This window comes from Rhinopithecus bieti, unplaced genomic scaffold (assembly GCF_001698545.2).
Source record: "Rhinopithecus bieti isolate Rb0 unplaced genomic scaffold, ASM169854v2 scaffold_9919, whole genome shotgun sequence".
Taxonomy (NCBI): Eukaryota; Metazoa; Chordata; class Mammalia; order Primates; family Cercopithecidae; genus Rhinopithecus; species Rhinopithecus bieti.
The window spans coordinates 1,277,857-1,286,824 of record NW_016806411.1 but is presented as its reverse complement, the minus strand read 5'-3'; the positions used below and the strand labels follow the sequence as shown (position 1 = coordinate 1,286,824).

Here is an 8,968-nt window from a genome sequence, read left to right as displayed (position 1 = left end):
AGTGGTGCAATCCCAGCTCACTGCAGCCTCCATGGCTCCATGGCTCAAGCAATCCTCCCACCTCAGTCTCCTGAGTAGCTGGGATTACAGGTGCATGTCACATGCCAGGCTAAATTTTGTATTTTTTGTAGAGACGGGGTCTCACTATGTTGCCCAGGCTTGCCTTGAACTCCTGGATTCAAGGAATCCTCCCACCTTGGCCTCCCAAAGTGCTGGAATTACAAGCCTGAGTCACTGTACCCAGACCCAGGTGCTCTTAAAAGGATAAAAGCCGTGTCCGTCTGTCTCTGGGTGGGACTTTTCTAATTAATGTTACTAACAAATGAGCAAATGATGTGCTCTAAAATGCGAAAGGTTTGAGGCTCCACCTGTAATTGTGCCACTGCATCCCAGCCTGGGTGACAGTGAGACCTTGTCTCTAAAAAAAAATAAATTAGCCAAGGCCAGGCACAGTGGCTCACGCCTGTAATCCCGGCACTTTGGGAGGCTGAGGCAGGCGGATCACGAGGTTAGGAGATCAAAACCATCCTGGCTAACACATGAAACCACGTCTCTACTAAAAAATACAAAAAATTAGCCGAGCATGGTGGCAGGCACCTGTAGTCCCAGCTGCTCAGGAGGCTGAGGCAGGAGAACAGCATGAACCTGGGAGGCGGAGCTTGCAGTGAGCTGAGATCACACCACTGCACTCCAGCCTGGGCGACAGAGCGAGACTCCATCTCAAAAATAAATAAATAAATAAATAAATAAATAAATAAATAAATAAATAAATTAGCCAAGGCAGGTGGTTCATGAGGTCAGGAGTTCGAGACCAGCCTGGCCAACCTGGTGAAACCTGTCTCTACTAAAAATACAAAAATTAGCCAGGCATGTTGGTGGGTGCCTGTAATCCCAGCTGCTCAGGAGGCTGAGGCAGGAGAATCACTTGAACCCAGGAAGCAGAGGTTGCAGTGAGCCAAGATCATGCCATTGTACGCCAGCCTGGGGGACAGAGTAAGACTCCATCTCAAAAAAATAAAATAAAATAAAATAAAATAAAATAGGCCAGGCACTGTGGCTCACACCCATAATTCCAGCATCTTGGGAGGCTGAGGCAGGTGGATCACTTGGGATCAGGAATTCAAGACCAGCCTGGGCAACATAGTGGAACCCTGTCTCTACAAAAAATAAATAAATAAATAAATCAGATAACATGCAAAGGACGAAATAGTTGGTACAAGGGGAGAAGACCAGGATCCTGGATCTGCCACTTACTGTGTAACCTTGAATAAGGTTAGTTAAGAAGCCTGAGCCTCAGTTGCCTCATCTGAAGAATGAACAGTAGTAACTTCATGTACTGACTTTACCTGTGCGTGTGTCTACTTCCCTGTTAACCTGGGGCCCTTGAGGATGGGCTGTGCCTGCTTCTGCTGTCCCGCAGCCTGGCCCACAGAAGGGAGCTGACCGTGTGGCCCCGCAGGGTGGCTTTGAGGAAAGACTCCTCATGCTTATGAACCCCTTGGCTTCATCACCACCTTGGTTCTCTCGAAAGACTTGTCCTAAAGGCCCTGTTTTGCCTTCTACCACTCTCTTTTCCCCTCAACATGCCTTTGTGGCCCATTTTTGCAGGATGGAGATAATAGAGAAAGGAGAAGGATGAAGAAAGGGAGAAAGGTTGAGATGATCGTGTTAATACTCCAGGTACAAATTTTTATGCAGAAGAAAGTTGTTTCTTCTTTAGAAGGTAGAACTTCTACAAATATGGAAATTCAACGTAATTTTTTCGGTTCAAATTCTACTGAATTATTTTTTTTTTGCTTTTTTTTTTTGAGACGGAGTCTCACTCTGTCGCCCAGGCTGGAGTGCAGTGGCACCATCTTGGCTCACTGCAAGCTCTGCCTCCCAAGTTCACGTCATTCTCCTGCCTCAGCCTCCCAAGTGGCTGGGACTACAGGCACCCGCCACCACACCCAGCTAACTTTTTGTATTTTTAGTAGAGACGGCATTTCACCGTGTTAGCCTGGATGGTCTCGATCTCCTGACCTCGTGATCTGCCCACCTCGGCCTCCCAAAGTGCTGAGATTAGAGGCGTGAGCCACTGTGCCTGGCCAGTTTTTTACTTTTCTTTACGATGGCTGCTGCTTTAAGAGAAGGGGTCTGGACACGAACCATGCAGGGTCAAATGTGTTCCCTAATTAAGAGGCCGCTGCACAACAGAAACCCCCCGCTTCAACGTCACTCACATTGTAATGAATAGCCTCTCCACTTTAGGCAAAACAAGTAGCAGGTGTTAGCACAGGCCGAAATAAGCTAATAGACCTTGCTTGTCATGGCGAGCACCCAACGCTCTTTGAATTAGGTGGGTTTGGGTTTGTACCCAGGTCTCTGGGATGAGCTGCTTGGCTGAGCCTCAGCCTCCAGCGAAGCCCATCCAGCTGTGTCCTGGCAACCTCCTGCTGTCCCAGGGCTTTCCACAGAGAATTCAAAGTCTACAGCATCTCCAGTGTGTCATTATTTAAGCTTATTTGTACAGGGAGAAATATATCAGGCCTTAAGTCATCTGTAGCTGTCACATCTTTTCTGTAAGGCTAAAATATTTCCAGATGCTGACAATTTTTTAGATAATTCCCTCAGATTGGTACAGCAAGGGGATGATCTTTCTTTGTAGAAAAACTGAATCATTCACTGAAGTCTTTGCTATTTCCCACCTTTTACCTTTTTGGTAAGAAAGCTGAATTATTTGTGTAGTGAAGGCAGTGAAGTAGGAATGTGGATGTCTTCTGTCTAGCACCTACCCAAAGGGACAGATCCTTTCCCCAGGCCTTCTCACCTAATGGATGGCGGTCTTCCCCGTGCTCTGCTGGTTCACCATGCTCTTGCGTCTGCCTCTCATCATTTTTCATAGAAAATAAAAGAATTGGCCAGGTAGGGTGGCTCACGCCTGTAATCCTAGCACTTTGGGAGGCCAAGGTGGGCAGATCACTTGAGGTCAGGAGTTCGAGACCAGACTGGCCAACATGGTGAAACCCCATCTCTACTAAAAATACAAAAATTTGCTGAGCGTGGTGGCACATGCCTATAATCCTGACTGCTCGGGAGGCTGAGGTAGAAGTGAATCGCTTGAACCTGGGAGGAGAAGGTTGCAGTGAGCCGAGATCACGCCACTATACTCCAGCCTGGGCGATACAGCGAGACTGATTCTTGAAAAAAAAAAAGGAAAGGATTTATTTCTGTACATGTCTCTGAGCTTTTTTTTTTTTTTTTTTGGGGGGATGTAGTATACATTTCTGGTTGTAATAAGCAATGTTATTTCTTATATGCCCATCTCTGTCTTAAAGTCCCCTGACAGCTCCAGCTTGGGAGAATAGATACCCAATTGCATACTTTTTATTTGAAATAAAATTTGCACCCGTTCCAGGAAGAATTCGCTATACTCCTACTAGGGAGAAGTAAAGAACAGGGAAACTGACAGTAACTCTTGGAGCGCAATCCTACAGGAAAATGCTTACCAAAACAAAACCTTTGCAATAATCATTTTTCTTTATGGGGAACAAAAAACATTAGATAAGGACAACACTGTCTAAATATTTATTTGATGATTTGAAAGGCATTTCCATTGTTTCAGGACTTGGCGAGGCATAGACACATTCCTTATCCTAGACTAAGCCACCTGCAAGTAACCAAAGCCAGCATCTGGACTCAGCCACTGGCCACTGAGTTCACCAGGGAAAGAGTCCATGCTGGGGCCCGGGGTGTAGGCTATGTTTCCACAGAAAGTTGCAGCAACATCCCCACCCCAGCTGCCCTTCTGCAGAGTGACCTGCCCCTCCTCCACCAAGAGGTGGCGTGGACTTCCCTCCCTTTGCATTGGGCTGGCCCAAGACAGGCTTTGACCAAGAGCACGCAGCAGGAGTCCCTCGGTGTGGCTACCAAGACAGGGCCGGCAGGGCCTGCAGCTCCTCATCCTCCCTCTGCCTCCTTCACCATTGTCCACTCCTCCCTAGCACCACACAGAGCCCAGGCTCCCCGGGAAAGAGACCACTTGGAATAAGAGAGATGTCTGTCCAGCCTTCAGCTCCTTTAGCCATCCTGCCTGGGCCAGCCCCAGGGGTCCCCACCCCCAGCCGATCTGCCAACTGACATCACCTGGAGCAAAACTAACCTGGCTGAGCCCTGCCCAACTCTGGACCTACAGAAGTTTGCACATATGAAATGATGGTTGTCATCTGAAACTACTAAGTCCCTGGGCCATTTGTCATTCAGTAAAAGGCCCAAGTGACAGGATATAGTCAGGGGTCCCAGCAACTTGGCAGTGAATGGTGTCAGGGAAACCAACACAGCAGAAAATGAAGCCTGGGTGGCTGGCCACCATGCCATACCCATACATCACGAGCTACCACAGCCCCGATTCCAGAGGGCTCCAGGGCAGGGTCATGGGTGCCAGGAGAGAGGGTGTATGGAGCATGCTTGACATAAGTGACTCCATCTTAGAAAAAGACTCCATCTTACATTTCAGAAGGCATCATACCAGCAGGGACCAGAGAGGTTTACCTAATTAATAAAGATGGCATCCAACCAGATCAGGACATAGACAGGCACACTCTTTTACCATCAGTCCTCACCAGAGGACTGTGTGGTCATAAAACATGCAGAACGTCATCAGTTCAAAATGGCCGTCTTAACAGACAATGTCTTGCTGTCACTGGTGATCAGCACCCAGCATCTGCCACTGAAGGCTCGGCCTGCATCAAAGATTCTTCCTTGCAAGATGTTGACAAGTGCCCAGACCAGCTGAGGACACTGTCCATGTTGCTCTTCTTGGCCTGGTTTGTGAACCTCTCTTCCTATCCCCTCTATTCTTTTTTTTTTTGAAACGGAGTCTCTCTGTCACCCAGGCTGAAGTGCAGTGGTGAGATATTGGCTCACTGCAACCTCTGCCTCCCAGATTCAAGTGATTCTCGTGCCTCAGCCTCCCAAGTAGCTGGGACTACAGACTTGGGCCACCACATCTGGCTAATTTTTGTATTTTTAGTAGAGACAGGTTTTCACCATGTTGGCCAGGCTGGTCTCGAACTCTGGGCCTCAAGTGATTTACCTGCCTCAGCTGCACATAGTGTTGGGATTACAGGCGTGAGCCACCGTGCCTGGCCTCCCCTTTACTCATGATGTTAAATATTATTTTGCTTGATGTGGAATGTTTAATCTTAATATTTATATATTGATTAAGTATACTCTAAAGTATGGTTTGCAGTATTGACTGACCTGTGGAGGGGTTCGAGCCTGTGTGCCCAAGGTTCTGACTACTGAGTAAATGGAGTATACTAAGGAGAATTGCCTCTGAGGGAACTTCATGTAGTTCATGGCTTTTATGACTGAAATAGCATCAATAAAAGTTCAGCCTTGTGGAAAGACACCAATGTGCATGGTCCTGGTTATGTCTGACCTTGTGCTACTCATGACAGATGTGGACATGATCACATGCTGTAGGGCCTCAGCTACACAGGCTGGTTTCTAAAACAGGCAGCGATTTAGCACACTGAATCTCTGAGGTCAGAACTGCCACCAGACACAGATTCAATTTTGTTTTGTTTTGTTTTGTTTTTGAGATGGTGTTTCGCTCTTGTTGCCCAGGCTGGAGTGCAGTGGTGTGATCTTGGCTCACCGCTATCTGCGCCTCCTGGGTTCAAGCAATTCTTCTGCCTCAGCCTCCTGAGTAGCTGGGATTACAGCTGCACACCACCATGCCTGGCTAATTTTGTTTGTTTTTGCTTTTGTTTTTGAGACGGAGTCTCACTCTGTCACCCAGGCTAGAGTTGCAGTGGTGCGATCTCGGCTCACTGCAAGCTCCGCCTCCCAGGTTCACGCCATTCTTCTGCCCCAGCCTCCTGAGTAGCTGGGACTACAGGCACCGGCTAATGCGAGGCTAATTTTTTTTTTTTTTTTTTTTTTTGTATTTTTAGTAGAGACGGGGTTTCACCATGTTAACCAGGATGGTCTCGATATCCTGACCTCGTGATCCGCCTGCCTTGGTTCCCCAAAGTGCTGGGATTAGAGACACGAGCCAAATTTTGTATTTTTAGTAGAGATGGAGTTTCTCCATGTTGGTCAGGCTGGTCTCAAACTCCCGACCTCAGGTGATCCGTCTGCCTCGACCTCCCAAAGTGCCGGGATTACAGGCATGAGCCACCATGCCAGGTCCACAGATTCAATTTTACAGAGTTGGAGGAGAGGCGTTTACAGACTCTGCATAGGTCCAGAATGTGGCTTAGCAACTACATCATGGATGTACGTGTTTGCAGATGGATCAAATGCCCCAAACAATTCAATATGTTAAATGTTTACATCAGAACACTTGCGTCAGAATCTTTCTGTTTCTGCACTTAGCTCTGTAGTTTCTTTGGACCTTTGTGTCTGGTTTGCCATAGGCTAAGAGCCTCCCATAGGTTCCAGCAACAGCACACAAGTGAAGGAATGGGACAGGTGAAAAAAAAAAAAAAAACCACAAATAGAATGAGGACAATGCTGATGATGACATCTGCAGAGGGAAGACAACAGACTACTTCTGCAACACTGAACCCAGAGTGAAGAGCGTTGTTGGAGGAAATAGCAGAGGAAACCACAACTCAGAGGAAGCCACAGCTAGACAAGCAGCTACTGGTGGGATGGGATGACGGAGGGTGGAGCCATGGAAGAAACTGCTGTGCTCTGTAGAGTCTGGGATGGGGCCAGGGCTCCACAGTTAGAGGTAGGAGAGTCCAGTGGGGCTGAAAATCAAGCAGGGTTGAAGACCTGTGTGTAAAACAGTCAACACCTGCATCCCCACCCCACCCCATGCACAGAACTGTGAGGACATCGAGCCAGGTAATGACTCCAGGCGAAGAGTCATGTGCCCAGTCTGGAAGGACTTGAGCAGCTGGTGTGCACGCCCAGAGTAAAGGCCTCCCCACAGTGGAGTGGCTAGGGGGCAGAGCCCCCACTTAGCATGGCCAGTTCTCTGCCCACTCTCGCCAAAGGGTGATCTAAAGGCAGCAGTCCCTGTTCATGTCCCAGAGTTTCTGTCAGCCTTTATAGTCCCTCATTCTCAAATATAAAAGCTTAACAGAGGCTCACTGCAGATTAGAGAAAACTTGTGGTATGAAAGAAAGCAATGAGGATTCCAAAAGGAGAGAAAGACAAAGACAGAAATTTAACATCAAATAACACAGAGATAATTCAGAGAAATAAGAACATAAAACAGGCCCGGCGTGGCGGCTCAGTCCTGTAATCCCAGTAATTTGGGAGGATGAGGCAGGTGGATCATGAGGTCAGGAGTTCAAGACCAGCCTGGCCAACATGGTGAAACCCTGTCTCTATTAAAAATACAAAAATTATTTCTGCACTACCCACAGAGGGGTCCATATGGCGTTGTTCTGGATTCCTGTCATAACTTAAAGGAAAACTTTCGCAATGTCTGGAGCCCTTGATGTCTTGCAAATGAAGGAGAAGGATGTTCTTAAGTTCCTTACAGCAGGAACCCACTTAGGTGGCACCAATCTTGACCTCCAGATGGAACAGTACATCTAGAAAAGGAAAAGTGACGGCATCTACATCCTAAATCTGAAGAGGACCTGGGAGAAGCTTCTGCTGGCGCCCCGTGCCATTGTTGCCATTGAATACCCTGCTGGTGTGTCATATTTTCCAGGAATACCAGACAGAGGGCCGCGCCGAAGTTTGCTGCTGCCACTGGAGCTACCCCAATTGCTGGCCGCTTCACTCCTGGAACCTTCACTAACCAGATCCAGGCAGCCTTCCAGGAGCCACGGCTTCTTGTGGTTACTGACCCCAGGGCTGACCACCAGCCTCTTACAGAGGCATCTTATGTTAACCTACCTACCATTGCTCTGTGTAACACAGATTCTCCTTGCGCTATGTGGACACTGCCATCCCATGCAACAACAAGGGAGCTCACTCAGTGGGGGTGGACTGCCTGGCCTCGGGAAGTTCTGTGGCATGGCATCCACCATTTCCCATGAACACTTGTGGGAAGGTCATGCCCTGATCTCTACGTCTCAGAGATCCTGAAGAGATTGAAAAAGAAGAGGCAGGGCTGCGGCTGAAAAGGCTGTGACCAAGGGAGGAATTTCAGGGTGAACGGACTGCTCCAGCTCCTGAGGTCACTGCTACTCAGCCTGAGGTTGCAGACTGGTCTGAAGGTGTGCAGGTGCCCTCTGTGCCTATCTGCAGTTCCCTACTGAAGACTGGCACGCTCAGCCTGCCACGGAAGACTGGTCTGCAGCTCCCACTGCTCAGGCCACTGAGTGGGTAGGAGCAACCAGTGAATGGTCTTAAGCTGTTCTTGCACAGGCTCTTAAGCAACATGGAAATAAGGCTGAGGGAAAATAAACATCAGTTTCAGAAAGAAAAAAAAAGAAGAAGGAGAAGAAGGAAAGAAGAGAGAGAGAAAGAAACAGAACACAAAATGAGGGATAGAAAATTATAAAATAAATAGTCCTGGCTCAGTGGCTCAAGCCTGTAATGCCAGCACGTTGGGAGGCTGAGGCAGGCGGATCACCTGAGGTCAGGAGTTCGAGACCAGACTGGCCAACATGGTGAAACCCCATCTCTACTAAAAATACAAAAATTCGCCGAGCCTAGTGGCACGCACCTGTAATCCCAGCTATTCGGGAGGCTGAGGCAGGAGAATCGCTTGAACCTGGGAGGCGGAGGTTGCAGTGAACCGAATTTGTGCCACAGCACTCCAGCCTGGATGATAAGAGTGAGACTCTGTCGAAGGGAGGGAGGGAGGGAGGGAGGGAGGGAGGAAGGAAGGAAGGAAGGAAGGAAGGAAGGAAGGAAGGAAGGAGAGAAGAAAGGAAGGGAAGAGAGAGAGAAAGAGAAAGAGAGAAAAAGAGAAAGAAAAGAACGTTTAAAAATAATTAATTAACTTTTCTGAAGAAAGTTAATGAAGAAAGACACAATCTTCAGATTGAAAGAGGCATTGAACCGGGCG

General features: G+C 48.1%; 1 pseudogene; it reads left to right on the top strand.

Annotated features, from left to right (window-relative positions):
* The first annotated feature begins 7,425 nt into the window (after positions 1 to 7,425).
* LOC108532281 (40S ribosomal protein SA-like) lies at positions 7,426 to 8,307 on the top strand (annotated as a pseudogene).
* The last annotated feature ends 661 nt before the right edge of the window (positions 8,308 to 8,968 follow it).